At 39.3% G+C, this 24,871-nt stretch overlaps 1 long non-coding RNA gene across 1 annotated transcript; it reads right to left on the reverse strand.

Moving 5' to 3' along the window:
- Positions 1-12,855: 12,855 nt before the first annotated feature.
- Positions 12,856-24,040, reverse strand: LOC128084410 (uncharacterized). The gene is made up of 3 exons (XR_008208525.1): positions 23,960-24,040; positions 23,530-23,836; positions 12,856-14,168 (listed from the first exon to the last, which is right to left on the reverse strand). It is a non-coding gene; the product is annotated as an uncharacterized LOC128084410 (long non-coding RNA).
- Between the last annotated feature and the right edge of the window lie 831 nt (positions 24,041-24,871).

Consider the following 24,871-nt stretch of genomic DNA (forward strand, 5'->3'; position numbering starts at 1 on the left):
GCATATTCATTGTTCTGTCATTAAACAGAGTACCTCACACTGCATCAGCTACTGTCTCTGAATTTCAGGAGAGGACAGACACGTGGGAAGCGAAGTAGAATAAAAATTATGCACCCCTAACTACTCCACTGAAGGATTCAATACGAACACCAACCTGTTTGTTGTACAACTCTTTCTGGTAGGGTTGGCACACTTGGACTGTACATGGCATTTAGTGCCATTTCAGATTGTTTGGGACTTCTAGGCTGGCCTCCAGTTGTCGTTCAAGAAGAACACAGTTCTTCTATTGGTCTTGTGTCAAATATGTCAGTTCTGCAAAAAATTTTGAATACACTGAGGACATCTGAGATATCCCTGTAAGTTGTCACTTCCCCCAGATACAGTTAATTGAAGACAAGTGTCAAATTCTGTGATACCAAGATGTGACAGACCATTACATACCTGGCCTATGTAGCAAGGTGACCCAAATAGGTCTAAATAATCTGCCCATTAAATCCTAGAGTTATTAATTGCTCAAACAGTTAACTGGTCTGTTATTTACAGGAATAAATTAAACTGACTTACTCCTCATGCTGAATTCTTTGAGCAAAAACTATAAAAACTATTCTGTGTTGCCTTAGGCAAGTCTGATTAAGTCTTCACAGGAGTCTTCAAATGCTTAAAACACAGCAATAAGATTCAAGTTATAATTAAATATAATTTACTAAATAATAATAAAAAAAACATTGCCTATTTTAGCAACTCAAAGCCAATACAAAATCAATATTGTCCATGCGGGGGAACTTCAAGATACTTATAAATTAATAGTTTTATTAGGGAACTAGACTTGGATTTTAAGCCACAAGGATGCAGATGATGTCAAATAGAAACGATAAAAATCTAAGGTCTCACCAGTAAAGAAACAGTGCTCTGAAATTAATGCATCTCTCTCACTTGTGTAATATTCGTAGTATTAAGCCTTTTCTTCCTAACACCATTTAAAAAAAGAGAAAGAGAGAGAGCAATGACCCAGTCTCCTGCTGGCATCTTGCTGTTGACACTAACTCAGGATATCATTACATAGATAGCACAAAGAAAACACACTGCTTTGTCTGCAGTTCCTCTGTCACAACAGACCCTGAGTTTCTCTATAACTCAGTATTTTTTTTTCCAGAGGCTTCTGGGAAAAGGTCATTTCCAAAGCAGGGAATTTGCCTGAATTTCAGCTATCTTGTGTAGATTTGGAATATGCTCTCTTTTCCCTTTTGCAGAGTTCTGAAATTTACCAGTCATAAAATAACACTTTCAAAGGGTTTTCTCCTTTCAGAAATGCTGAAGGTGGTCGGACCCAACAGAAACCATGCAACAGCTTTCACAGAGTAAGCCTCGTGCACCTATTTTTAATATTTGAATTTTCTTTATTAACACAAAAATATCCAAGTATCTACCAACAGACCACATATATATTGTTTAGATGCAATACTTTAAAAAGACTAGCTTAGTCTTGATCAACCTTTTATCTTTAACAAAATACCTACTCTGTTCAGCTTTCAAAAATAATGAGCACAGAACTGCTTAGTTATCAGTGAGGCATAGAAACTGTACATTTCATTTTCAGTATACTTATTCCTAATGAGGGATGCTGGGTGAGTCTCCAAGTGCAGAATTCTTATCCTGTTAAGGACTGTGTGTAAGCAAAAGGAGACAAGTTTAAATTTTAGAACTCTGCTTGCATTTTGGCATAGGTGAATCAAAGACAAAACCAGTAGCAAGGATAAACTAAAACAGTTCACTGTAGCAGATACAAAATAATTTCTCAAATGAGAACAAAGCTTCCAAACAGTTAGGTGTGGTCCCAGTTGCCACTTATACATGTAGAAAAGAAGAAAAGTGGATGGTCAAAGTAAATTCCACAAATTTTGTTTCTTGAAAACTAAATAGTACAACCACTGAATAGTACATACTGCCTGATTCCTCCCTATGCAAACTGAAACTATTGGGTTGAAAAATTAGATATATTCCAATTAGAAAGCAGCAACAACTTCAGGTATTAGAAAGATAAATTGAACATCTATGAAAGCCTAAACTTCACAGTTAAGTATCACTTAAAAATATGATTTATGCCTCCACAATGGAAAATAAATCATCATTTTGGTGTGAGGGGGCAGAAAAATATCACATTATTAAGACTGAGAATTTCAAAACATTCCAAATGACAAAACAAGTGAAAGATGTTCACTACTGAGGAAGTATTTAGGATTAAACTACATAAAACAGAGATAAGTTGTTGCAAACACAGAGGTAGGCTTGACTTTGACTGGCCATTGCTGTCATTTATGAGACTGCAGAGAAATGTAGAATTGTCTGTCAAAGACTGCAAAGAATTGTTTATTTTGTTCAATAAACCATTTTATATGCATGGAACCACATACTGCAGAGTATGCATTCACCAGACAGAGCACAGCTCTCACAAAGCAATTTAACAGGGTGCTGCCAACTTGAAATATTAAGAATTTGATGTCATCTCCCCCGCCCTGGCCCCTGAACACAGTTTAAAAGAAAATACTTTCAGTTGCTACATCTGCTCCTGCCTTTTTTTTTTTTTTTTTTTTTTTCTCTCCTCTGATTTATAAATCATATTTTCCATTCAAGGAAAATTTTCACTCTGCTATCTTTGTGTAAGAGATCCAACCTCTGGAAAGCTGCTCTCAGGGACCTGGTGGCCAGCTGCCAAAATCAATGCATCAGGGAGTTCTGCCTGCACCCACGGTGCTGATCTTCAATGACTTCTGATGCCTCTCCCCTGTGGGACAACTCTCTTCTTTTGTTTCCAAGGTAAAATCCGCTGCAGATCACCTCTGCTTCTAAACAAAATAAACAGACCAATTTCTGCCAATGGTTTTGACTGCAAACCTAAGAGCCTGTATTCTCCAAATATAAAATGATCTTGATTTTATTTTGACAACCTCCAAAGCAGCCACCATCTGCAAAACAACTTGTCATCGGATAGGGCAATTAGTATCATTGTCATCTTTTCTTCTCTGGAATTGCCTAAAAATACAAATCAGACTGCAGGAGACGCCAGAACATATATTTCACAGACATTTTTAACACATCCGAAAATTAAATTATTGATCTTTATATTCATCTTGGTTTACTGTAATTTAAAGGCAAAAATTTATCCTTTCTTTAATTTAAAAGCTCTAAGCAGAACATACATTTGGTTAAATCTACCTAAGCATTAATTTAAATAGAAAATGTAAACTACAGTTAATGAGTATCTTCAAAACATGAGAGTGAATAATAATACAATAATTACTTCTGTTTACTAGACTATTGTCAAAACTGCCTCACTGATTCATAATTGTCATTAAATCAGAAAACGACAGCTTATTGTAATTTTCCAGTCTCATTTAATTTTTAATTGAGTTCTTCATGGTTTTATACCGCAAAATCTCACCACCCTGCAATTCCAAATATAAAGAAAAGAGAAAGAAAGTTAATGTAAGGCTTTTGTCTGGATCATGTTAAGTAACTGTAACCTCTAACTTCTACACATATTTTATTAGGATAAAAAATGAAACCTTTCCTTGTACAGGGACATCTTCAATTCTGAATGCGTTAGTCAGGCTAATCACAGATCCTGTGGCTTACCTTACGCACCATCTGCTCCTTCCTTTCTCCTGATCTTTCCCCAGGCTCCTCAGAGAAGTCCCAGATGTGGCCTTCCTTCAGCTCCCACTCCTCTGCCTGCAGGCAGACCTACGGTGTTCATCACTGCAATCAATCTCATCTGCACCAAGCAGGAGAATTTAAAAAAAATGTTATTCAAAAAAGATGCGTTGAACTTTACGTGATTTCCCATCACCTGCTTTCTGATCAACTTCTTGTTTGCCAGGCCTTTGCCAGATATTCTGTATTTACAGTCACTGGGACATCAACCCTAAGGCAGTTGGTAAGACAAATTTGGAAGTAAGTTCACGCATCCTATTTATTTATATATAATATTTCTGTCCTGTCATTACTATATTCTTTTTGGGCTGCTTTCTATTGAATCAGCATCACAAAATACAGACAGCTGGGAGTTCTTTTAACCTAATTTACTTGATGCGCTTTTCCCTTAAATTGAATATATGCTACTGCAGACAATTTTCAGAATGGAAGTAAAGATTATACAGCATAATTCATGCTGCAGTAGCAACTGCTAAAATCTGAAGATAAGCTATCCCTTCATCCTGTGATTTGTGAAAACACTAGATCATTTCAGATATATATTATGTCATCATCACAATGTTTCTTGCTCTGAGTCTGTGCTATCATCATTCTAGCTAGCTCTAGCAAGCAGAAAAATCTCTAGGTAATCTGATTTTACTTTTTTAAAAAAGGAAATATATTAATAAAAAGCCTGTCAGACTAGGGTTTTCTGGCATAATTCAAATAAAAAAATCCTCAAGTTTCTCCTGAGACGATATGCTACCTCTACATATTGGGGGCAGAGAGAGTATTTAACTTATTCCTAACAATTTTCTCTACAGCAATCACAGGCAATCTTTTCATGCTCAGAAACGTCTTCGGCTATGGTCCTACATTGTAATTTCTTCAAAACCAAAGCAATTTTAAGAATACACCTGCTCCCTCTAGGCCCAAGCCTTGCATTTGTCTCTACGTGGAAAGACTATTTAATATGGTGGGTGGCCTGTTGTTGTTTCAATTGAATTGCTCTGGAGCATGACTGCACAAAGAATGACAACAGAATGTTAAGGAACTGCAGAACAAAGGCAGGAAGGAAAGTGATGGAATGGGAGCATTTATACCAGTGGGGAAGTCTGATATGTGCTGCACCCTTTGGCAGCAAGAAACTGCTCTTCAGGGGTGGGATGACTACAGCGGATAGAGAAATAACAACCCAAGGAGGAGGCTTTAAAGGAGTCTGCATGGCAGCATGGGTACAATGAAAGTTAGACACACAGAACTTGTAGGTGCTCTGGAAATCCCAGCAGCAGTGACAAACATCTACCAGATGATTATGAAACACAATATTGTGCCTTCTCATATCTCATGCACTAGGCAAGATATGAGAAAGATGGAAAGGAACCATAAACAGTGCAAAACAAGAACAAAAATATAGCCAAGACTGAGTCAGGGGTACCGAAGCAGCAGTTGCCTATGAAGAGGAGGAGAAAGAGAGAAAGAAAGTCTTTACTTCTTTTGCAGCAAGTTTTGGCATCTTATTTCAATATAACAATGTCTAAACTAGCTTTTAAATGCTCAGTCCAGCTTGTTAGCACTACACTAAATAAGTGCTAGCTTATCCTGTTTCTTAGCTTCTGTGGTACTAGATGTACCTAAAAGGTATGAACACACAAACTTTAGGTGTATTTCAATTAAACATGTGATATGACATGATTTAAATCAAGCTTGACGTACTTCTAAACCACTTCACCACAAGGTTATAGGCCAAAATCTTTTATGTCCAGTTACCAAAGATCAACTAGCAAAAAATAAAAAATAAAAATAATAATAATAATAATAAAAAATATCACTGGTATAAAACATTAAACCTTTTCAATAATAATTTACAAGAGACAGATTCCAGAGCATTTGGCTTTCGTATATTCACACTGGCAACTAGATTCTTTGTAAATATAGAAAATGTTAATTAACCTGATTTACATCTTACCCCAAAGTCTCACACAGACTCACATCCTGATTTTAGTATTGCAGTTTCAACATTAAGCAGAATATAAATGTTGAAGGAGAATAGAAAAGCTGCATTTTCCTTTCCATAATAATATTACTTCTGGTAATTTATTCATTGCAAAATTTCATTACAAATAACCAGATGCCTTCAGTTGCACTGTTTTTGGATACCACAACTGCCAAACCAAACTATTTATCATAACAGAAGGACATACTGAAGAGATGCACTCATTTTGCACTAAAGCTTCATTTTGCCTGTAGCAAAGATGTAGCATAGCTGAATGCCCAGAGTGGTAGCTAGGAAGTTAACATGCACAGACACTACTGAATGAAGATTACTGAGAAATTCAAACAGTGAAATCAAAACTCAACGTTCACTTGACACAATCTTTGCAGAGCCACTCCTTTGTTACCTGCTAGTAAGAAAACAGATTTAGTTTATGTGGTAAAGCTGTTCTCTTCCACAAAACCAAAAGGGACCTATTTGTGTCTCAGCTGTAATGCAAAGTGGGATATGTACAGCAAGGCAATAACCAAATGTAAATCTGTTAGTTGTCTGGGTGGGCTATAATGTCTGGCAATCTGCAAGCTCACATAAAACAGACCTTATACAGTTGAATGAATATTATCAGTGTTTGTTTTTTATTATGTTACGAAATATCTACTGCCTCCTTGGATTAAGATGATAGAGGATAAAATGGGTAGTTTATAATAAATAGTAAAAAAGTTGAATACACTCGCTATAAATTTCATTCTAGAGCATGCATGACTAGAGGCAAGACCTAAAGTCATGATTAAGATTAAATAAGTGTCAAAATCTTATGATTTCAACTGGCTGCATAAGCTCTGCTGCATTGCAATTAATTAGGAAGAATGGAATTTGCCTTAAATTAATGCTGAATGCAGCTCCCTATAACTAGATGGAAAATTGGAAAATTGGATGTAAATACCACATTGACCATCACCAAAACCCAAAGGGATTTAAAGTTTTTCTAATTCAGAATTATCTCCTGTTTTTTTGGGTGTTTTTTTTGTTGTTGTTGTTTGTTTGTTTTTTAATAACCATTCACATTTGGTACTCTGGGAAGTACCAAATCAAAAAAAGAAGCAACAAGCAGTAATTGATTTTGCTCATGTACCAAGCTAAGCCTTGCTTATCAGTAAGGAGCAACAATGAAGGGATGAGGCAAGAAAAACACAGAGCAATGGAAAAAAGAAAAAAAAAAAAAAAAAAGAAAAAAGGAAAAAAAAAAAAGAAAAAAGAAGAGAAAAAAAAAAGAAAAGAAAAAAAAGAGGAAACAAAAATAAAAAAAAAAGGAAGTGGATGAATTAAAGAGAATTTTGATGGTAGTCTGGGACAAAACTATTCAAATATTGCTGCAGTGTATCCCAGAATCCACAGTCTAAACAAGAATTCAGGTTTTGGTGTTCTGGTTTTACTTAATATTTCTCTTCTTCCCACCCTCTTTTTGTCTGATTAAAAGTATTAAAAGAACCTGAAAATTCAGAAATACTCACATGTCATCATAATCAACCAACACCCTTGAAACAGCATATTTTGAAGACAATAAGTTTTATAGAAAACACTTCAACCAGCATTCCAGTATCTTCATTCCTCACTACTATCTACCTGCTGATGGTATGAAAGATACAAGAGAAGATCAAAATAACTATGGAGATGAGCACAGACAACTTAAAGGAGAATCAAGAAGCATTTCTACAACTTTGGCTGACAATTGCTTTGAGAAGAAAGTGATTTCTTAGAGGGCTCTTATGTAAATCCTTCTCACAAGCCTCAGCCTAAATGTACGGGTGATTTTTCTTCATTTTACATCAGTTCACCCATCCTTGAGAAAGCATATAACAAGATAATAACACCCACAAAGAACTGTTATCATTTATGTATTTGCAAGAAAGCATAAGGAACGTCTAAGTTTATGAGCATACAATATTTTGAGTAAATTAGTTAGGTGACATTAGACTTCTAAACCAGATTTCCATGAGGAAACTACGGCTTGGGCCTGTAGTAGAGCTCCATGAAGGCCAATTGCAAGACTCTTTCTCAGAAATATTTGCTAGCAGCTTGTTGAGATCTTCCCTGGGAAGTTCACAAAGCCATTCTCGTTCCTCTTCTGAATAACTTCCATGCAGGAAACTAGAATTACACTTTCTAGTTTGAGGCACAAATATAACCTACTCTCAATGCTGGAAAGTCATCTAATGCTAATCAAAATGGCTTTACAGAGACTTCTTGCTGAATTTATAAAATTGATTAAGGAGTCATATCTGTACCAATATGCTGCCCTTGATAGCAAAATGCAGAATATTTGAAAACCACAGTAGATTTATAATGGAACACAAACCTCATTTTTTTTTCTGAAACTATTGCCTCTGTACACATATCAAATTGATAGTCCAGTATCTGCATATTCTTCTCATTTTTCTTCATGTACGTGTGAGGAAAAGGGTAAAGGAGACAGCAACACATTTTTCCATTGCTAATTTCAGAGAACTTAGTTTATAAATTTTACATTTAGAGAAGACAGAATTTAGAATACATCTTTAATAATGTTTGCTCAGTTATGGGAAATTTCCACCTCACCAGAGACAACGTTCTGAAATCAGTGTGAATATGAAATTAGGATATGTCTCGAATATGGCAATCACCTTAAAGACAGAAAAACTCTTTTCATAATAAAGCTTCAGTGAAACAGTGGCTTAAATAAAAGAAAGGTTTCAGTAATATTATTTCCTTCATCATCTTTGGTAACAGAATTCTGCACCATCTCCTATATCTCCATTACTACATAGTGCAAAAATCAGGGTAGTTCACTAAATAATGTTGAACTGCTTCTTGAGCAGGATTGTCAGAATCTACTCACACTCATATTTGTGATGTAGTGTGACAGTGCTGGATTGAGAGCAGAAGACAGTGAAATATTATACACGATGCATTTATTCCCAGTACATACTTTTAAACACATAACTGAATGATATATACTGTATGATTTATAACTGTATGATATTAATGCAAAATCCCAGTTGTGTTATCTCAATCTATGAGACTTACCCATTCACTTCCATCAAGCTGCTAAGTCTTTCATCACAACGTTTTCTAAAAGAGTTGCATTCAGACTTAAATTTTAATGCCAAAATGTATTCTATCAGAAATCTCCACCAAACATACCATATACTTTTCAGTCGGTTTAAAATTGTTTACTCGTTTCACCTTTCACATTGCTTGAAACAATCCACAAGCCATTTCTACTACTACATTCAACTCTCAGGCTGCTCAAGAGACAAAACTGATCAAAACTCTCTCCCCATCTCAGTTGTGCTTCCTGGAGCGTGGATGCAATCTGAGTCTATGCGGGTTCCCCCCATTTGCTTCCTTCTCCTGGCACACCAGAGTTCAAACAAAAGGGATGCACTCCTCAGCTCACCCATCTTTCCTATTTCTGGGAGGAGTGAGTTGGTTCCTCTTTCTTTAATATCTTGCTCTGTGGCATCTGTATCTCAAATAATGACTGTTATTGCTTTTGTTTGCTTTACACCACCACCATTCCACCAAGCCCAAACAGCTGTGTGAACATGCTGAAAATTGTTCTTGTGTGCAGCCACAATTAGCATGCAAAATAGGCAAAAATGTAAAGAAAATTGGAGATATTTGTCTCTGGAGAAAGGGAGATCTATGCAGAGCCACTGATGTTATTCGTGATAATAACTAATAATAATTCCACTTCATGATCTGAAAGGAGAGAATGGATCTGGCCCAAAGAAGCCTGCTGGCTCCAGGTGTTTCTGTGCAGGTTCTTGTACTCTACCAGAAGGTTTTATCTGAGTAGTATTCACACAAACATGCAGTTCACCACATTGTATATCCAGACTTACCACGCATATGCAACACATGCCTTCAGCTTGTTTGTATGGGTGGACAACAGCCACTGCAAACAAGCTGGGCAGGCTGCACATCCTCTGGTCCCTGAAAGCATGCAGCCCGGCCTGACAATTCACAGTACACAAACTGCGTGTCGTATTTATTCATATGTCCAGGACTAAACTGATTTGCAACCATGTATATCCTACTGCAATACAGTGCTTTTAGGATTTCAAGATGTATCCAAATTGGATTTAAAGTTAAACAAAATTCAGACTGTCAGAAAGACTTTTTGCAGAACATGTGAAGAAATTAGGACTCACTGCCACCTAGAGGAAATTCGGATCATTACCTTCCTTTCACGTAAAATCTTTCCTCCCTCTCTTGCTCATCATGCAGATATCCTGTACTGAGGTTTTGAAAAGTAGATTAATCTCAAGTTCGTTATGCAAACCATGACGTGTACTAATTATTTATTTAAAAAAGGGTAAGGGTTAACAGTTAAATATCCAAACCCTTGTACTGCTGAGAACATCTCAACTAAGCTCAATGGCTCTGATTTCCAGCAAGACAAGAATTTCCTTCACAGGCAACAAAAAAATTTGGTAAACATAATAAAATATATTTCAGAGCACGAAAACAAGAAGCATTTGATAAAATAAGGATGAAGGGAAGGGGAAAAGGGGAAAAGGGGAAAAAAGGGGAAAAAAGGTTAAAAAAGGGGAAAAAAGGGGAAAAAAGGGGAAAAAAGGGGAAAAAAAGGGGAAAAAAGGGGAAAAAAGGGGAAAAAAGGGGAAAAAAGGGGAAAAAAGGGGAAAAAAAGGGGAAAAAAGGGGAAAAAGGGGAAAAGGGAAGACTATACTAAATTATCATTCTGGTTAAACATACTCTAATCAATTCATGCAGGATATTCCCTAAAACCATCATGATGCTATTCAGAAGATATTGCTTAGTAATTAACAGTAAGTTTACTAGCAAGGGCATTCTAATGCATCCAAGCTATTCAATTCAGCCCCAATCAGGTTTTCCTGTTTTTGAATTCCCAAAGCAGTCAGGAGAAATTCTCTTCAAAATTTTCATCCCAGTGTGTGGAGCAAGCAATAAATTGCAGAGATCAAGTTATTTTTTTCCAGAGTGTAATCATTTCAGTGGTATACAGAGGGAGATCAATGTTGTTGTATCATAGGGAATGCATTTATTCTACGTGTGGCATTACGCTTATTAATTAGTCACTCAGTTTGCCTTTTCTATACACATGAAGACATGGATGTCACCCAACTCAAATTCTGTGTTAGAGAGGACAAGGAATATGAAGTAAATTGAACATGGAGGAAAAGACTCTTCACAAGAGGGAGGCTGACCACAACACTGAAATGACAGTTGAGACAGAACCTCAGCCATTCTTGAACACTATCCAACGTTACTGGTGGCTAAAAATACCCAATCTACATGATACTCTAAGAAATATCCTCCTCCTCTTTTTCACAGCACTAATAAGATCTGAGAAATTGACCATTTTCCACCAGGAACTTGAAATGACAAACAGATTTCTGCTGTCAGGAGAACTGTATTGAAATTTACTTAGCGTCTTCATGCAGGCTGCTGAAGACCTGGGATCTCTACTTCCTTTACTTGCCATTCATACGTGCCTAAGCTGCCAGTGAAAGTGACTGAAAAGCTCCTGCCAGTTTCGCTTTCTGTCTGCAGATGACAATAAATCTGATGATAACTTTCTTAATAAGCAGTCTTGAAACAAAGGAGCGCTCTCAGGGACCTCTTAAGATAGGAGACACAGGAGACTGACAAGACAGCCACAGAGAAAAAAGCAACAAGAAATCCATGACATTCGAATGCCAAGCAGCTAGAAAAAAAAAATTAGATAGATAAAGTATTGTCTGGAAAGATGCTCTGAACTGCAAAGAAAAGGCCATCACTTCTCACTGTTTGGTTGAAACTGCGTTCACAGGAACAGAGTTTTTCTTCCTTCTTTGAAATGATCACTGTAATGTGGAAGAAATACGATTCCATTATCAGTTTATTCCCCTCTTGGGGTGAACTCATAAGCCTCCCTTAAAATTGACCGTTTGGGTCAAAAGTATGAGGTTATTATATTCTATCACATAGACAGTACTGGTATCACGAAGAGGAATTTCAATTACAGAATTATCTGTTTACCAATATATCTTAATACTAGGTATTATCATTGACTTTTCCTCCTGGGGTTTACCGTCTACATCAAAGTTAACAGACCTAATTGCACCCCGCCATATTACACACAATTTTAAAGACTGAACTCAACTGAAACTGCTTCATCTGTAGTGGCAGAATAGGGACTTAGCACACAGTTGCTGGGAAAGTTATTCCATAGGAGTATTTCTCAAATTCTTTTGTTTTACTGGCACCCTGAGATGGCAACAGTTCAACGCCTCTAGAGATGAGGAGTGAGGACTAACCAAAATATCTGTTCTAAATCTTTCATGTTTTTTCCCTGACTTTGGAGGAACTAGGCTGTTGCCAGACACTTGCAGTAGTCAGCTGTTCTCAGACTACTGGGAGAACTTTGAGGAGTCTGTTTCTCATTCTCTCACTTACCAAAGAAACCACAGGACTGGGTGATACTACAACCCAGAAGATCACTCTCTCCAGTAAGCACTGATCTCACTGTTTCCTTCCCCTGTACCACTACTGCAAGCTGGAATCAGTCTTGCACCAGCCCTGGCATTTGTTGGCTTTCCCCATAATAGAATTACAAGCACTAATCTAGCAAAAAACTAATTCCAATAAAGAAGGATTGCTTTCTCCTGTTTTACCGAAGTCAGTTGGCAACCAGAAGTATCTGGCAGGAATCAAACCTGGCATGAGAGAAGGGCAGAACTGCAGAGCCAAAAGTAGATGATTAGAAGAGTGAAGTATAATGAAAAAATCATCTTTCAAATAATGATGGTTAAGAGCCTTGCTAGATCTAGCCCTCAAATATATTATATAGGGCTCACGTGACTAATTTCCTGCAACACTTTTCCCTTATCCAGCAGTAATTGCAATGGTGTTTCATTACCCCATTCTTACACACTTGACAGTCAGATAAAATGACCTGGAGTGAATGTTTTTGCTCATATTTCTAGCATTCACTTCACAGACATGCAAGTACTTCTGCATGACCCAGAGCACTTCAAAGAAGAGAGAAGATAGTACCAATTCAGTTGTTCTCAGTATGAATCATGAAATTCGTTTAATTTTATAGCTGCAGATAAATCAGTCAAGTTAATTGGTGCGCCATGAAGCTACTCCATCAAAAGAAAACTACCCAATAAGCCTTTACAGAAATAGGCAATATTTAATAGTCACAAATCCAAATGTTATTCAGATATTTTGCTCTCAGACACCACGTGAATACGTGAATGTCAACAGCAACACTGAAATACAAATGCTGCTTTTTGCAGGGTGTTTTTTTTTTTTTATCATAGTCAATCAGCCATTTGCTGTCAAGCATTTTACAGGTAGTTTCAGGACCAGCCTTATTTTCAAAATGTTCTTCAGTGACTCCATTATTTAAACAAACCCCCCTTGGATTCAAATAACATCCTATGGTGATTTTTTCACTAAATGTAAAAATGCATACATACGTTCACATATATACTCGTATATACATGAAGCTTCAGGGCTGATTCACAGAGATTAATTCCCTTCCAGTGGTTGCTCAGGAAAATAATGACAGCATTATCTGGGTGGTAAAAACTTACGTACAAGATGTAACTAGTCATCAGAGAATAATCTAATAGCAAGATTAATGGTCAATGTTTTTTTCTTCAGAGGATTTTCTCCATGACAAGGTACAGCTGTCAGAGCTTCAACAGATCTTAACTTTTTTGGCAGAAAAAAAGCAACAACAATCTGCAGTTTGCTGAATATTTTCCAAGTACAGTTCCCAGTTGCCATAGAGGTAGTAGACCATCTGGAGAATCTCCAGCTGAACCAAAAAAGCAAGCCGATCCCAGCACTGCAAAAGTTACTTTGAGGTTGTCACATACTCCTGCTGGATCCAGCAGTAAATTACAAAACTACCGCTTCAAAGGCTTCCCAAATCCTTCTCTGGAGTTGGTCTGCTGCCTCCAAAATACACAAGCTTTGCAATATGGGCCTACACTAACTTCAGAGCTATCTCTGTCTAACTGCATCACACTGTGGAGCAGCGGCATGTGAAGCCAGAAAGTCAGGCTGTCTTGTATCAGTCAAGTGCAAGAAAGTTCTGAATATTTCTGTGCACTGCAAAGACAGCTCACTGAATAATTCTCACAGAACAATTTATTCAGGCATACTGACACAGTGGGGGCTCCGGACATACTGCCAGAAGGTTGTTTGAATTCGATACTCAGATTTGATTTGAATTAATAAAATATTGATCTCATCACTGAACCAAAATATTTAAATCCAAGCTGTGTTAATCTGCAGTTGGTCAGATGTGTTGCAGGATTCTTGCATATTCTCCTTGCTGCACAAGCCTATAGGCATATCAAACAGCTTCTGTGCAACTTCAAGTAAATACATGTTCTTTCCCTCAGCACATGAAAACTGAGGACTTGTGTTCTGCAAACATCTGGGATTTTCAAGCTACCTGGAGAGCAAGAATAGAAGAAAAGATGGAGGCAGCTTGTTTGAAACAAATTCATTAAATAGCTTGAAACACTTACAGTATTTACATCAGCACAAATTACAACTGACTCCAAAAGACACATACAATCATAAATTCAGTGAGGATGGAAAAGACTCTAAGATCACTGAGTCCAGCCACCCCCACCATGCCCACCAGCCACATCCCTCAGTGCCACATCTACATGTTGCTTGAATGTCTCCAAGAACACTGACTTCACCACTCCCCTGGGCAGCCTGTGCCAGTGCCTCACTGCAATTTTGGAGAATGATTTTTTCTTAATATCCTATCCAAACATCTCCTGGTGCAACCTGAGGCTGTCACATCTCATCTATCACTGTTACCTGGGAAAAGAGGCCGACCCCCCATCTCACTACAACCTCCTTTCAGGTAGGTGCAGAGAACAATAAGGTCTCCGCTGAGCCTTCTCTTCTCCAGGCTAAACGATCCCAGTTCCTTCATCTGCTACTCATAAAATGTGTGATCCAGACCCTTCACAGCCCCACTGGCCTTCTCTGAACACGTTCCATGGCCTCAGTGTCTTTCTTGTAGTGTGGGTCCCAAAACTGAACATGGTGCTCGAGGTATGGCCTCACTTGGCTGAGTCCAGAGGGATGATCACCCCCTGCTTCTGCTAGTAACACTATTTCTGATATAAGCCAGGATGCCACTGGCCTTCTCAGACACCTGGGTACACTGATGGCTCATGTTCAGCCAGCTGTCAGCTAACACCCTGAGATCCTTCTCTACAACATGGCCTTCCAGCCACTTTTCCCAAATCCATAGCAATGCACGGGGCTGTTTTGACCAGTGTGCAGGATCACAGAATCATAGAATTGAAAAAGACCTTAAAGATCATCAAGCCCAACCACAACTTGACCATACTACGCTAACTGTAGCAGCCCTCCGCTAAATCATGTCCCTGAGCCCCGCATCCAAACGGTTCTTAAACACATCCAGGGATGGGGACTCAACCACCACCCTGGGGAGCCCATTCCAGTGCTTAACAGCCCTTTCTGTAAAAAAGGTTTTCCTGATATCCAACCTAAACTTACCCTGACACAACTTGAGACCATTTCCCCTCATTCTGTCACCAGTGAGAAGAGACCAACTCCACTCTTGCTGCAATCACCTTTCAGGTATTTGAAGAGAGCAATAATGTCTCCCCTCAGCCTCCTTTTCCCCAGACTGAACAGCCCCAGTTCCTTCAGTCTCTCCTCACAGGCCATATTCTCCAAGCCCTTCCCCAGCCTTGTTGCCCTTCTCTGGACCTGCTCAAGCACCTCCATGTCCTTTCTGTACTGAGGTGCCCAAAACTACCAACTCCAGGTGAGGCCTCACCAGCGCTGAGTACAGGGCAGGATGACTTCCCTGGTCCTGCTCACCACTCCATTCCTGATCCAAGCCAGGATGCCATTGGCCTTCTTGGCCACCTGGGCACACTGCTGGCTCATATTCAGCCCACTGTCCATCAGTACAACAAGGTCCCTTTCCACCAGGCAGTTTTCCAGCCACTCCTCTTCAAGCTTGTAGGGTTTCCTGGGGTTATTCTGGCCAAAATGCAGGACTCGACACTTGGCCCTACTGAAACTCCTACAGTTTTATTCGGCCCATTGATCCAGTCTATTCAGGTCCCTCTGCAGGGCCTTTCTCCTCTCTAGCAAATCAATACTCATTCCCAATTTGGTGTCATCTGCAAACTTAACGAGGGTGCACTGAGTCCCTTCATTAAGATCATTAATAAAAATGCTAAATAGAAGTGGCTCAAGTACTGAGCCCTGAGGGACACCACTTATGATCGGCTGCCAACTGGATTTAACTGCATTGACCAGAACTCTTTGGGCCTGGCTAGCCAAACGCTCACATTGAGTGTTTCACTCAGCAGAGCCTATGCTCATCCAAACCATGGGCAGCCAGCTTCTCCACGAGGATGTTGTAGAGGACAGATCAAAGGCTTTACTGAAGTCCAGGTAGACCACATCAACAGTCTTACCTTCATCCACTAAAGCAGGTCACCGTGTCATGGAATGAAATCAGGTTTGCCAAACAGGATCTACCATTCATAAACCCATGCTGACTGGGCCTGATCTCCTGGTTGACCTTTAATTGGTCCATGATGGCTTCTGAGATTATCCATTCCACAACCTTCCCAAGGTGATATCGATAGGTCTGCAGCTACTAAAATCATCCTTCCAGCCTTTCTGAACATGGGTGTCACATTTGCCAGTCTCCAGTCCACCAGGACATTTCTGGTTAGCCAGGACTGTTGAAAGATGATGGAGAGTGCTTGGCAATCATAGCTGCCAACACCCTCAGCACACTAGGGTGCAATCCATCCAGCCCCATGATCTTGTGAGCATCCAGCTTCAGAGCAGGTCCAAAAACATCTCATCATGGATTATGCCGGGCCTATTCTGTTTCACTTCCCTATCTACCAGCTAAGGGGCTGTGTGCCCAGAAAGTCTTACTATTAAAGACTAAGTACCTCTGCCTTATCTTGATCCTTGGTCACCAAGTTGCCTTCGGTGTCCAACAAGGGATGGAGATTCTCCCTAGCCCTCCTCTCCCTGTTGATTTATTTACAGAAATATTTACTGTTGCCCTTTACCTTAGTGGCCAAGTTCAGTTCTATCCGGGCTTTGGCTTTTCTAATTTTCTCCCAGCACAGCTTCACTACGTACCTATAATCATCATAAGTAGCTTGCCCACTCTTCCAAAGACCATAAGCATTCCTTTTGCTCTTGAGTTTGTTACCCTCCTGTTTGTTACCCATGCTGCACACATTAGTGTAAAAGCACCTTATCTGGACCACCTTTTGAGAGACAGTAGCCCTAATACCCTCTTGACCATACTCAGGTGTTTCCATAGCCTCACACCAACCCTTGCATTCTTCCTACAAAAACATGAGTTGTTCTCCTCCTTCAGCAAGACTGTGTGGGATCTCACTAGCACATCCCTTTCCTACAAGCACTGGCACATTACATACAGACTCTGTTCTGGTGACCCCAGTTACACCCCCACCCCCATCCCCTTCCGTACCTTTCATAGTTTAAAAGTCTATCAATGAACCTTCCCAACTCCTGTCTTAAGACCCCTTTCCAGCAGTGGGATAAACTATGCCTATTGGTTGCCAGCAGGCCTGGTCTCATATAAACCGAGCAGAGATCAAAAAACCCAAACCCTAGCCAGGCACACCAGGCTCAGAGCCAGGCATTAATCCATTGGCCCACCATGTTTAGTTCTCTATAACTGAAGAGATAGAGGATTCGGCACTCAGTCTTGCTGAACATCAACAGGATATTTGTGTCGCACATGCATAGGCATAAAGCTATTATCATGGAATATCTAGGGAGAGACAGCAGTCGCTACAAGGAAAATTGGCATAGAAACAAAATGCTGAAAAGGCCTCATTCCCTCTCCCCCCGAAATAAGTTCAAGAGAAACACAAATTCTCTCACTAATTTATTTCAGCCTCATTTAGGAGCCCATTCTGTCACTGTGCAAAGTAGTTATTAGGATCGGAATGATGGATCTATTTCTGGTCACTTTTAAGACTTGAGCTGAATCTTACCAGATCACCAACTACTAAAACATTGTTTCTCTAGAAAACAGGTTACAGGAAGGTATTTCTCATCCTGGATACAGTTATTCCAGCTATGAGCCATGTGCACATCCACACATAACCTTGGTTCTAACAACAATGAGCAAGGAACTGCAGCAGACAGTGCCCTCGTTAGCACTGGGTCTCTGACTACTCCTGATCAAAACATTTGTTATTAGTGAACTCTAAGAACCAAGTTATCTGCAAGTCTGCTGGCCATGTTAAATTATTTCATCTGCTATAATACTAGCATGTGAAGCTTTCAAAATTTACAAGTACTTTTGGATGAATTATGTCTACCGTGGATAGCTTTTAGTCTTTGACTCCTTTTTGTAGCAGAGCAATTCGACTGTCAAATCACAATAGATGAAATTTGCTAAAACATGTAAGCAATTTCAGAATAAATCTATCACACTGGTAAACATCTCAGTGTTAATAGGTAAAGCTAATAATTAACATAACAATAGCTAACAGCTAATGTTATTTTGAATGAGCAGTCATACAGCACTTTTGAAAATTTCACCTAGATGTTCTATTTCTTATTCATTATTATTTCTAAAGAAAGCTTTAAAATAAGGTTCTGTTTTCATTGATTCCTATCTTGAAATTTATTCATATACTTTGTAGAAAATTTTTTTACAACTCTCATATAAGGTGGAATAGAAATGGAATATGAAAACCAAGAGTCAGGACAAATAAGGAAATACGTATCATTTACAAATGCAGCACAGAACATGTCAAGTTTTATTTAAATTTCAAATGCATAATTTAGTAATCTGTAAAACTTTTTGAGCATCATTTTCCCACCTTTCACAAACACAAACTGATATCTGATTTTCACCCATAAGCACTCAGCCTGGTCATGGCTGTTATTCAAATATAGCTCTTTGCAATCTATCCACTTCCTAACATAGAAGGCAATGCCTCCTCCCTTCCTACCCTGTCTATCCCTTCTGAAGAGCCTGTAGCCTTCAATCAGAGTATTCCAGATGAATCCCAATCAGTGGGATTCCCAGCACATTTCTGTGATAGCAACCAGATCATAATTTTCCAGGTACATCACTGTTTCCAACTCCCCTTATTTCCCATGCTGCATGCATTAGTATAAAGACACTTCATCTGGGCTTTCTGACACACTACCTTTCTGGAGGGTCCCTCCCTCAAACCTCTGAAAGAATTCTGAAGTTTTCCTCCACTAATTCCTGAAGGTTTCAGGCGGGGGGTCAGCAACGTTGCCTCTTCTGAAGAGTCCCCAGAAGACCCTACAGAACAGTTCAGAGGCCTATCCCCACCATCTGCTACAATGGGAACATCCCCAGGCTCTTTTCTGTCCCACTGACCACCACCCTCTTCCCCCATCAAATCTAGAAAATTCTGAACTACTTGTTCCACCCTAAAAAGCGTCATTTTATCCCCATCCCCCTTCATACCTAGTTTAAAGCTCTCTCAATGATCTCTCAATCAGCTGCTGGGCCAGGGTCTGTTCTCCCCACGGAGACAAACAAGACCCATATACAGCCATCAGTCCAGGCACCAAGTAAACTGCCCCACGATCAAAGAACCCAAAGTTCCTGTGGCTGCAGCAACTTTTCAGCCACATATTCAAAGCCTGTATTTTCCTAGACCACTCTGTATCCCTCAGCACCTCAGAGCAGAGAGAGGAAAATACCACTTGTGCACCCACTCCTTCAACCATTCACCTTAAACACCTGAAATCCTTTTTGATAGCTTGCAGGCTTCCCTGAGCAGTTTAATCACTGCCTACCCGAACTATCAATCACAGGTATTAATCAGAGGAGCAATCCAGACCCAGGAGTTTTTCTAGTGATGTCCCTGACGCAGGCCCTAGGGAGGCAGCACACCTCCCTACAAGTCGGGTTTGAAAATGGGACCCTCCGTTCTCCTGAGAAGGGAATTGCCCACCACAATTACCCTCCTGTATTTCCTGATCGAGGCAGTCGCAAGGTGTGGGGATGATCGCTTCACCCTAGGCTCCCTCCTAGACAGATCCCCCCTTCACCTCCCCACTCACCTCCCCTTCAATTTTCAGCATCTCAAACATGCTGTTCAGTGGGACCTGGGGAAGCAAGCAGGCAGGGGGTGCACCTGTGATGCTGAGCTGGGACTCTTTCAATCCTCTTCATCTGTCTGACTGTGATAGGGCAGGGGGCCCACACTTTTCTGGGGTATCTCCCTGGCACCCTTCCCTCCAGCGAGTCACTCCACCAGTCAACCTCCTGCTCACACTCCCTGATGGCCCTTAGCCTCTCCACCTCCTCCTTGAGCTCCACCACCAGGCAGAGCAGCTCATCCACCAGCTCATACCTTACACGGGTGGAATCCCAGCCTGTCTGCCACCCTCCCTCTGGCAGCAGCAGGCTCAGGCACTCCTTGCAGCCAGACACCTGAACATCCACAGTTCTGGGCAGGCCATATGTTTGAATAGTCATAGCTTCTTGAGCAAGCCCGCTGTCTTGTACATACCATGTTTAAGCCTGTGGTCTCAGAGACTGCCAAGAGAGCGGGTCTCCTGAGCAAAGAAGGACAATGCTTACACACCCGGCAGTCCCCACTAGCTTAGCAGCCCGCCCACAAGCTGCCAGCCCTCCAGCACAAGAACAGAGCTGTTGCTGGCTCCAAAAAAGCCCTAAAAAGAGCTTTTTCTCAGCCTTGCCCAGTGCAGTCTTACCTGCCCTGTAGCTACTCTCTGCAGCAATAGAAAACAATTATGAGATGGATGATCATGAGCTGAATCATTCTTTATCAAACTGCAAGACACACAACAGGTCTGCCCATGACTAACATTTGGGATTTTAGAAGAAATTAAAGAAACCATACAGCATGAATTTGGGAACGCAAAGCTTTTAAAACATAAAAATTAAGGAATTTAAATCAAAGGCCGGATACTATTTTTAGTTTGCACTGCAAGCCAGAGAAAAAGCTACTAGAAAAAAAGCTTATGGCATTTCTTCACTAAATCGGCTCCTTTTGTACTCATGCAAATCTAAGAACAAAGAGCGCCGTTTCTCACAAGTCAAAGACTGCAGAAAGAAGAAAAATGGCTGAGAGATTTCTTCAGCTAGACTTTACACTTAACAACAATTCTTTACAAACGTTTAAAATAAAGAAGCATCTGAAAGAAAAAAGATGCAGCACTGCAAATATAGTGTAGAGATTAATATCAACCCGCATATTAAATGCATATTTTGCCTCAATTTTCTATAAAGTTAATGATGAGGACATTAGTGGAGTAAAGAATGAAAATAAAGACAGAACATCAGAAATTATGATACCTCAGAGAGAAATAAATGTTAATATTCTGAATACCTCCTAAAGCAAATATAAGAAGGGCTGAATAATCTCCTTGTTAAAATGGGATGTATGGAATAGTCATAGATGTATGGAATGATGTATGGAATAGAAGTATGGAATAATCAAGCAAGATTGCATGTCCTGCTATATAATAATACATAATGCTATATTATATAGTATATTCATATTTAATATTATAAGTAGTAACTATTCTATTTGTGGTGTCTCATGAACTGAAATCAGTAAATGCGGGTACTACATTCAAAAGAACGGGTACAAATAATGACAAATTAACTGACTTCATCAAAACTAAGTCTTTGGGCAGATTCTGAAAGAACTAAGGCACAGAGAGAGAAAAGGAAAGCAGTATAAATTACAATGTGGCTTTATCAACAGTAGATTGCAACAGATCAATCTATTCTCTCCTATTCCACATACCTGATTTGTTAGACAGTAGAACATTATTTATCAGGGATTTAAATCAAGAATTTGATACAGTTTACACACAGAAAAGATTTGCTAAAGGTGAAGAAGGCAGGTGCTAATACATTTCTGAAGGCGCTAAGGCTAGAGGTATCAACAGATAATTGCCTGGGAGGCCATGATAGAAGGAGTGGTTGCTAGATGTTTTATCAAGCAAACATCCTGTTTAATAAGTTATTCAAAGATCGTAAGGAACAATGCAGATGAAATTAGCAGAGAATATTACCATACTGGTTAGACTGATAAAATGAGATCGTTATACAAGGGTAGAAAGAGTAGACACCTCTACTTGTGGAAGAAGTTGATTACATAGATTAAAAAACAAAACAAAACAAGAAAAAGGAGGCACGTTTGTCTGCCTATTTGAGGATGATCATTTCCATCCAAAGCTACGAATGAGCTAACGAATTCACAAATGTGTGAGGAAAGACATTTGTCATGAGAGGAATGGAAAGACTTAATTGCGTACTGTTCTGGTCAAATAGTTTTATTGAAGATGAACTTTAACTGCAATAACTGCAAAGAATTGCAATACAGATTACAAAACTAATACTATCTGCACAAGATCGTATAGTAATAAATCAACTGTAAACGCATCCCTAAAAGTTCAGGAAGAGGATTCCAAATAGAGTAATGAAAGCTTTAAAAAAAAAAAATCTATAATTTTGAAATGTAGACCAGTAGGCTTATAGAAGGTATTTTATAAATGGATAAAAGACTTGTTTGTAATAAGAGCTCTTATTCTTCATAGAAGCTTTCCCGGTTAGCTACGTGTACCAAAGAAGTTACATGCTAAGGGATTTACCCAAACCACATATCCAAGAGGACTGGTAACGACCTAATCGGAGTCAGAAATGAATTATTTCCCTGTGGTTGGTCCGTGGCATTCACTGGTTGAATTTTAGTCTACTTTTCCACATTCCTCGCTGTGGAGTGAGGCAGCATAGGCTAAATTCAGGTGCAAGACTAACAAATACCATAATGGTGCAGGACATGGGACACTGGTGATCATTTGCATTGTCTTTCTGAGACTTGCTGCATTTGTGCCTTAGCCCTTGTCTTACAAATCTTAACGTTATGGAGTAATCAAGAACGTTTTGTCACAAGTGGCATACAGTGGCACATCAGCAGATATTTGCAAAACTTGCTGTTTTGCAGCCGTTTGCATGATTGCACACAGACCACTGAAACTGGACAGGCACCAAATAGCTTTCCTGTGTACCAGTAGAGTTAGAAAGACCAACATTCATCTCCCTGATATCAGACAGATGCTCCAAATCAGTGTGCCTGATTTCAAATTTGAAAACAGTGTGAAGAAATTCTTTAAAATTTGTATAGATACATCACATCAAAGTAGTGTAACGGGGGGAGTGGGAGGGCAAAAGGTTATCTGGCAACTGAAGAAAAGTAAGAAGCACTTTTTATATTTGAATTAATAGAAAATTCTCTGTAGGTGAACAGGTAAAAGCTATCTTAATAATTTCTCTTTTTGCCTTTAGGGAGGACAGCGATAGACCGAGCATGATACTGAGTGATATAAATGGATCTTTTTCCATTTTAAGTTGCCAGGGGAAGTTTACACAGTTTGTTGCTGTTTCTGAAGCCTTCTTGTCACAGTTCTTGTTCTATTAAAAAATGTGTAGTAATTCAGAAAAAAGTTTTTCCCCTTTAATTGATTTGCCTCACATGGAAACAAAATTCTTTCTTGTTATTAAGTGTCACTTGAGAGTATTTCTTCTACAGCTGTTTGGAGGACATTTTGCTCCCGTTACATGTAGCTACACATATGTGCTTTTTCCTAGCAGTAGCAAAATCTCAGTGAATGTTTCTCTCAGCTTGCTTTTGTATCATCTGGGACTCAACAATATCATAAGCACTGTTGTTTAACAAGTGTGGAAAAAAAAGAGAAAAAAAATTATTGTCACTTACCAGACATGCCACTGTGCAAAGACTTGCTGACCTTGTTGGAAAAATCAGGGCAATTGAGACTTGTCTAGTTATAAGGAATCATCCTCTAGACATAGAGTCAGTGTAGGTGGTTCCGTTCACACCTTCAGCTACTGCAGCACATCTCTACCTCCAGGCCTTTATATATCCTGTTTTGAAGATAGATGGAATTCTGAAGTTGCATTGGACTCAGGCAGGCTCCCAGACACTCTCAAAACTTGCAGGTCTCCTCAGATCTGGAAATCGCAAAGGACCACCTTCCAAGGTCTGGAACAGCAGCCAGTTAACTCTAAATTGAAAAGGCAAAAGACAAACACAAGAATACTTTACATACATCTTATCATCATTTACCTGATTCTATTTACGCTTTACATAGAATGAATTGAGTATTTCTTAGAGTCACATAAGATACCTTTCACAACTTCCAATAGGATTGCCTTGCTGTCAAAGCAATTCTTAGCCCTAGTCTTCTTTTTAACAGTCTTCCACTTCCCAATGTTTGTCTCAGTAATATACTGCACTGTTGCAAGATAGATGAAGATGCTCCCTGATCCTAACTCCTGGGTGTTCATATTGCTCTCAGAAAAGAGTTAGACTTTGCCTTGGTTTCACACTGCTTCCCAGTGTCATCTGCTCTTATGGCACCAGAATTTTGCTGGCTTAATTTGAATCTTTATCAACACAGACAACTTTAACCTAACTTTCTTTTAGAGAAGGAGAAATTCTGATCCACATAGAGAAAAACGAGGGATATAAAATGATAGTGAAACTCAGCATAAACACTGTCCCAGTTGCTCACACATTAGAATATATCACCAAATGTTGCAGTTCATACAACAGATTTAAAGTCATTTGCTACTAGTTTTGCTATTCCCCTCACAGCAAATACGCTCACAAGAGTAACGGTGCCTCTGCTATATTAAAGCAGAAGTATCAGCTGATTTTTAGCTGAGGGCTATAGATCTCTCTGCCTGCAGGGCAGGTAGAAACCTGTGCTCACTCTAAGCTTAGCATTTCCTGCCTTTAAGCTTTAGGAATTAAGCTCCACAACTTTGAAGGCAGAAGAGAGAATTCCTTGTTTTAGACCAGCTTTGAAAGATCTCCCTATCGAGCTTCCTTTTGTAGGTTCTAAGCATAACACAACCTTATGTTTTCCTGTTAGATTCTTCTTTGGAATTAACTGATTGTTGAAAGGTATTGGACTATTGTTATACATATGATAACACCTTGAAACAGTTAATTTAAGCAGATTTTAACAACATTTTAACAGCTGAATTAATCACTCTTATTTGAAAAGTGATCTGCACGCCATCATCAGCCTCTC

The sequence above is a fragment of the Tympanuchus pallidicinctus genome, unplaced genomic scaffold, assembly GCF_026119805.1.
Source record: "Tympanuchus pallidicinctus isolate F22 unplaced genomic scaffold, pur_lepc_1.0 scaffold26, whole genome shotgun sequence".
NCBI lineage: Eukaryota > Metazoa > Chordata > Aves > Galliformes > Phasianidae > Tympanuchus > Tympanuchus pallidicinctus.